Below are 7,939 nucleotides of genomic sequence, written 5' to 3'. Positions count from 1 at the left end.
TTTATCCTATATTTGACAGACATGCCTCACTCACATCGGTGTGGTTCAACAAGGTAATTTGTCAGTCCCCAAACTTCAAAAAGCTGATATCTTGTAATGACTTCAGCCCCGGAGCTCTGTGTGAGGCCGTTATGCACCTTGCATGTTTTCGCACTTGACATCGTTTCCAGCTTTCCTTAATTCTCTACAATGTCTTAACAAGGTGAGGGCTTCCATTTGGACTAACACTAACTACAATGCTTGGTTGGTTTTAGAGGGGGAAAAAATACTAAATATTAAAATAATATATCACATACAATTTGTCATTGAGTCCTTAACCGCTCACGTAGAAGGAAGAGCAGGAATAGGATGTTACTACACTAACACTGTTTGAACCGATAGAAGTTCTAAGTGCCTCTTGAAAAACAGACACTATCTCAACCATGTGTTCCTCCCCTGCACAGGTAAGCAAAGCTGCAGGGCTACAGACAATTATGATTCACATTTATAAAATGGATTTCACAAGAGGAGTGCGGAGGAGGGATGACGTACAGCTGGCAATGCAAAACATCCCACGCTTCATTTGGGTTGAGCTAATGCATTTCTTGACCTCCAACACAACACTGCACTGGGCTATAACCTGCTTTACTGGTTCAACTGCTTTCATTTGAGCACGCCTACTCCTTTTTTGTTTTCTTAATGTATTTATTAATCCTACCGATTATGAGAAGACACCAATTGTGTTCACAATCACTTATTAACAAAAGGTGAAGTGTATTCTTTGAGTGAATTACTATGTGATTATGAACAGTATTTACGAGCGTTTGCTTTCTATCTTATCGACGGCTCAATGCGTGAACACTGTCAGGGCGGTTTGATTAAAGGTAACGTCAGTATTTTTCATTGTGGACACAATTTCATCATGTTTTTGTGTCCGAGTGAGTTATTGTGACAACAATTTTGTGCAAGAGCGCCGCACCGGGCAGCAACAAAAGAGGCTACAATGTAATCCTTCATCTGTGTACGTCCACTGAGTCCTTGTTCAGGCTGCCAGCCCAAATCCACTTTTGGGGATTTTTTGCAAATTGGATCCAAACCACATTTGGATGTGTTTTGATATATGGTTCCGGTCATATTTCAGAACGAGACTTCTCACTGAGCGGGATTTGGTAAGACAAATCTAACAAAAAGACCGGATCAAGCGAAAGGTAAAGAAAACATTTATTTCTCTGTTTCCGTAATGTTGTCCGACACTTGAGATAACAATCTGCCTCTCAGTGGCGAAAACAAATACTTTTAGTGGACGTACATTGACTGTGTGCCACTGGATTGCGTTGTAGCCCGTTTAGGGGCTGCAGCGCTCTCGCTCAATACTTGACAAATTTCAAAAAATGTTGTCCTCATTATACACTTATAACAAACAAAAGAAACATAGGGTCCCTTTAACATAAACAACATAAAAATGTTCTGTTCTTTGGGGAACAAAATAACGGATATTCTTTATCCCACGGTACGCTGATTTGTCAATAAAGATTTGACGTTACAGGCCTACAATTAAAAACAAAAAACCTGTTTCTTTGCAGACGACAGCACCCTATTGGGTTACCAAAGCTCTACAATAAACAACCTGCATGACTGACCCATGTGAGTTTTGTTTACAGTCCAGGGTTTGTTTATTGTGGTGCAGAGTGAAACTAATTGAACCAAATACACAAGTACAACTATTCCACCCACTCAAGATACCTTAGACCTAGCAAACTTATTTTTCTAGCTATTGCATTGTAATGCATGACTGGAAGCTTGTTCTACGGTTGGATTTAAGTAGCTCTAGATGAGCTTAAAGAAAAGCACATAAACAATACAAAGGAAACCTTTGATCCATTTAGGAAATATCATTTCAAGGTTTATGAATAAAAAAAGACTTTGCTCTGAATTTCTAATAATAAAGCCTTTTTAAAACATCTTGTATCATTAAAGGAGATGGATTCTACCCACTATAAACCCATTCATATGAATATTATAGGAATAAATGATCCAGAAACATTCTCAGGTGAAGTTCAGCCCCAAATGAATCCAGTAAGAGCTCAGCATGCTTCGACAGTGAGACTGCATCAATCATATTTTATGTTATCTCTCATACTGTCTAAATTTAGTGTAAGGTGACGCAATGCATCACATAGTTCTTTGAAGGAAATGGCGAAGGCAAGAGCAGAAACATCAGCCATATCAAAAGCTGGATGGGTGTGGACCGGTCCAGCCCTTTTCTCGGTGGGTGGAGGTACCAGCCTGCCTTCCCTTTGTACATCTTACATCTGGAACGGGCACATTTTTTCCCTCTTTTTCCAAATAACATCTGCAGCTAAAAAGCCAGACAGGTAGTTAGAGTTGATTGGTCATGGATGGATTTTCTCTCTCTCTCTCCTCTCTTTCTATGTTGCTCTCTCTCTCTCTCTCTCCCTCCCTCCCTTTTTTTCTATTCTACAAAGCCCAGAGGCTAGTATTTCACTGATTACAGAGTCCCTCCATTTGAATGGTCGTTTGTGTATTGTCAGAACAAAGGGGCGAGCGGCCTCTGAAGAGGTGCTAGACAGGGGAATGGATTGGGCTCAGCGATTAGGATGAGTGGAACTGCAGGTTCAGGCTAGCTTTACCAGAGCAGAGACCGCTCAAGGAGGGACTCCACTCCAACTGCTGTGGGACCTTTCGTGACTGGGAAAAAAAGAGGACTTTTGTGCAGCAGCTGCACTCCAGTGCGACTTATTGTTGAAGTTAAATTGTAAGGGAGAGCATCGGGAGTTTAAGAGGGGGCCGACTGACCCCTTGTATTGCTCTGGATTGGGGTTGTCACTCTGTCCAGATGCTGCAAAACAGAAACCTCTGTCTTTAATTCCGTGTACAATGTTCATTATAACCTGAAAGCAAACATAGCGTGGCTAATGTTAGCCTTAAACAAGAAGTGGGCCAGCAGTAAAGCAAAGCACCTCACTTTTCCTGAACACTTTTCCTGCTGTGTATTTGTCCTATTAATGAGGCTGTGTTCTAAGGTTTGGACGCTTTTCATCAAACAGGAAGTGATTGATTAGAAGGACTTATATCTGCTATTTCCCTTATTTCTCTAATAAAAATGCCTCTAACTTGCTGAATCTAGCTTTAAAACCACACACTTTAGCCTGAATTCTGGGTATAACAAATACAAAGCAGGTTTTGAACAAAAAGGGAGAATGAGATTAATTCCAAAAAGTTGTAATTACTAGATAGAATGATGTGTTTTCTTAAACAATACAGGTCTCCCACACTTTTTCGAAATGCCATTGTTATCATTAAAATGTTCCTGAATGTGATAGAGTTGCACAAGATGAGACCAAACTCACGTGTTGCCACAACAAGCGCACAACAGACCAGTTGCACCTGAGGAAGTGCTTTCCAGACAGCTCAGTAATCAGATAAACATTAGCCTGACAGGTTTCGCCTTTGAACACTCACTTAGTACTTCTCACCCCCAACATGAAGGTAATGACTTAAAATCCTCATCAAATTATGTGGGGGAGTCCGGGTCACACTCTTGGTGGCCTTCAACATCCTTTTGATTGTAAAGCGCCACCTTTTCAAAGCTGTTTTTAAGCCGATTTTTTAAATTTGCTGTCAGCCTTTGTGCCGTTAATGAGATCTATAAACGGCCGTTCATCAAGGGCTGAAGATGCATTTACCAGAAACACAGCAGCGCAGCTAGGTGTAGTTTTAATAACTGTCAAATAATCGCACATTTTGTGTGAATGAGTCAAACCTTCTGGCCAGTTTGTGAGTCTCAGAGCAATTTTGTGCCACATTACAAACAACCAGCCCCTTAATTGGGTAATTATGGCAATCCAAGAAAACAATTATGGGGTCGTTCAATTCAGGGAGGAAAAACAAATTAAAGAGCTGACAAAAAAACACTTACATCATTTGACTTCCCACTCTTTCACCGCCAGTCCACCCAGCTCTGAAGGCTTATTATGTCATTAAGGCACTCACATTGTTCGGCAAAAGTGTGAGAAGCAAGACTTTTTGATTACCGCTGCTCGTCCAAGAGACTTGACATTTATCTGTCAACCGCGGGCCAAAAAACCTAGAACACATGGGGTCTGTCTGCTGGTTGTTATTCAATTGCTGCACTGTGACACATTCTGGCAGTTTCTCTGCACTGAGCGACGGCCAAAGAATTCGTCCAAGCAAGAATAGTTTAGTGATGTCTTCAAAACGCATGCAGTCACAAAGTTATTTCACGTGTTAGCAACTAGCAACAAGAGAGCAACAACTCTCGACTCCCCGCTGGACGGAGAGGGAGCGAAGTCGTCATTAATGTCAAACAGGCCACTGAATTCAGTGGGAACGTTTAATATGTTCTGCATGCAGTGCGGCGCTCACAGATGATTTGTCGAAGGGCGACGCTTTCATTTTCACCCTTCACTCCCACGGCCTCCCCCTCCCCTCCCAAAAAAGAGCGCCCGCACCCAAATTCTCTGGCTTCCTCCCTCCGAGGCAAAACCTAAATGGCCCTTAATGACTCCATGCAAACAACGTGTGACGGGGGACAAATTACTCAAACACTTCTTTTTTTCCTTCTCTCCTTCAGGTGATACTTGAAAGGTCTCCGAGGTAGCTGGCTGTAGCTTCACCCTCCTTCCTCTGGCTCCTCTCTCTGTCACCCTCCGCAATGTCAAGGTGTCGCGACCCCGTTACGACCCAAACCCACGTTAGCCGCTGGACTTCAGTAGCTATAGCAGAAGGGCACGGCCGACAGTGTGAAAAGGGATGTGTTTGGAGAGAAGGGGGTTGTAGGGTCAGCATATCCTAATGGGGTGAGGCTGATTTCAGTGAGAGGAGAGGAAGAGGGCCGTCCCGTTTAGGTCTCACACGCTTGTCGGCCTGTGACTTCCAGTTAAAAAAAGGGCTTCTGGGTGGCTTATATGAGTCAGTGGTCACCCCTCGGCATCAATCGCCTCACCTTGGGAATTGAATGGGACACATACACACACACACACACACCACAACTACCCACCCCTGCTCGGCGGCCCTGGCACCCCTCCTTTCCTTTAAGTCAATATGTCCGTGTCAGAGATGAAAGTGCAAAGTGGGAGGGACGCGGAGGGGGTCCTGACACTAATGTAGTACATTGGGCTTCACTTACTGATCTGCCAAGTTCTTTTGTCAAGCCCTAAATGCCTGCTAGGGCCCTTTGAACCGCTGAGCGCTCGCCCGCCTTCAGATGCCTCCTCCTTTAGCTTCAATGAGATATCCTCGGTGACATTCCCACAGTCCCGTCGCTGCGGACAGACACGCATAGCTGCACGGGGACGCGGCAAAGGTTCAAATTCAAAAGGCTTGAAAGGAGCCCCGGAGTCGTCTAAATAACATCGTCCGCCGCTTTGCGGCCTCTTGACTTAAAAGTTACATTTGTTTATTGAAATAGAATTGGCAAATGTGGCGGCGGAGGATCTTTTCAGGCCCCGTTTGAATCTGTGGTTCGTAAAAGCACTTTCATTGGCTGCCAAGCAGAGCAAGCCAGGTAAACTAAGACCTTTAACTTGCTTGCTTGTTTTTCTCACTCCCTCACTCTTGTCAGCTAATCTCTGTGGGTAACCTTATCCCAACTCCTGAGTGGCTCCCCCCCCCCCCCTCCCTCCCTCCCTCCTCCGAGCCTCAGAAACTGGACTGTGAAACAGCTCTCCCCATTCATAAAGCTCACTCTTGTTATTGCTCGACCAGCAGCATACTGCACTTGATTGATTCTTGGTGTTTTATCTTTTTTTTTTTTTACTTTTTCCATATAGTGTCAGCAGGCAATTTGTCGGAACACCAACTCTTTTGACTGATGGTGTGAAAATGTAGTTTTCAATCCACATGAAAGGTTCTTCCTTTTTAAAGGGTTAGTTCAACCAAATTGAATATATATATATATATATTGTCTGTTAACTCCAACAGTATTGTGTCATGCGGATTTTAGTTACTTAGGCTTTGAGATTTTTGCCACGACACCTTTTTAATGGCGGTCAATGCTTTGTACTGCAGAAAAGCATCAACAAATTACAAGTCAAAAACAGAGTCCCAATCTGGAAATACTTCTATAATAAAGAAACAAGTAAAACAGTATACAAGATTCATTAGAAAATGTATTTTTTCTTTTTATAAATTGCGTGAACCGACCCCTCAACTCTGCAATGTGTCCTATATTAGACATTTTGTTTAAATGCCTGGCACCTTGCATTAGACCTCGTGCCACTTTATTCTCCACATGCAGAAACCTCAACAGCTTAAAGATTAAACAGAGTTAGATATGGATTAACAAGATAAAATGACAAGTGGGTCCTCAAAGTGGACATTGCATGACAAAGCCAATAAAGTCATTTCATTAAAGTCATTAGAAGTCAGGTTAAGTTTTCGGGCACAAACGTGTTTTTTAGTCCACTTTGCTTCCTTTTGAGCCACATGTTAGTTAACTTTTCTAGAATAAATCTGTCCCTCTGGCTCCTGGTTGGCCAACTGCCAACATGACTGGTTGTCCAGACAAGTGCATGGCAGAAACCATCCAACATTTGGCTTTTAGCCATTGTGTATTTCCCATACTCTTAGGACTGACACAATGATAAAAGTCCTCTTGAAAACAACCGTGATCGTCCCTTTTTGCCGCGAGCAGAGATACGTTTCCTCCTCCTCGTGACTCACAGGTGGCCACAACAAGCCTGCTGCTGCGCGCTCTTTCCTCGGTTGTGGATTTACAGTCATGCTCCGAGAAGTTTTGTCACAAACATGTGCTTAAGAGGCGATGAGTGACTCCACGATGCTGGCTCCATCACAGTCAGTGTGGTAATTGCTGTTTATCGTGCTGCTTTCTTTAAATCACTTGTCAGGTGCTTTTGTTTTGAACTTTCAGAGAAATCTCGATCGGTGGCGAGCGGCAGCTAACATAAGCCTCGTTTGATGAAACGGCAACCGAAGCCTTGAATTTGTAAAGAAATCATCAAATTATCTTCCGCAATAATTACTATTTGCCAAAGTCATTTTGCTGTGATTTCCCTCCCTTAGGCAGAGAAAATTAGTCATGCTTTAAATGACATTATACATCGGTTGTGTTACAGGGCTTATTAAAGTGCACTGTGGTTGACAGGATCAAGCCTTCTTGTTAGGCAGACAGCCATGAATCACTGGTAAACCCACATCAACCCACTTTATCCACATTTATACTTGCTCACAACACAAACGCTTTAACTTGTCAGTGTAAATCATAAACACTCAGATTAAGTCTTCTTAAAGAAAAGCCATGAATTCACATTTATTTCCGGGTACATTATGATTTCTTTTGTTTAATTTTTTTGGTTGGGTTTGCTGATGTTGATCTGCAGCTGGAGCTCTTAGTTAAACACTCCCTTTCATTCCCCACTAAACTCACCACAGGAGGCCCTTTGAAATCACCAACATGGGAAGTTTTGTATGTAATCATTTAGATTCATTTTGAATATCAATGGGACAGGAATGCTGAGGATCCAGTTTTAATGGGACAATAAAGGCGAACCCTCTTTTTTTTTTTTTAAATGGCAGCAGGGATGTGGGCTCGCTTTACTGCTGCCAGCTCATAAACACATTCACACCTCTCTTTCATTTAAATGCGGGATAAGTTATAGCACATTATTGGAAAAAAAAAAATCGAGGTCGATAACAACCTGCATTTGAATGGTGTCTGGGAGAGCCGAGGCCAATCCACAAAGCAGCAGCGCTTTAAAAAGCGCGAAAAACAGAGAGAGAGAAACTGTTTTTGTAGCTGTTACACACAGCAACTATGTTCATATTTCACTCTCATAATAACAATATGTTCATTGGTGTAAAGGCCTTTAAAGTGATAGAAACTGAAAATGTGGTTTTACGTTAAAGTTAATTTAAATTTTTTTTTATAATAAAACGTATTAACTACTTTGTTTGCTTA

The sequence above is a fragment of the Pholis gunnellus genome, assembly GCF_910591455.1.
Source record: "Pholis gunnellus genome assembly, chromosome: 10".
Lineage (NCBI taxonomy): Eukaryota > Metazoa > Chordata > Actinopteri > Perciformes > Pholidae > Pholis > Pholis gunnellus.
This window is presented reverse-complemented; position numbering follows the sequence as displayed.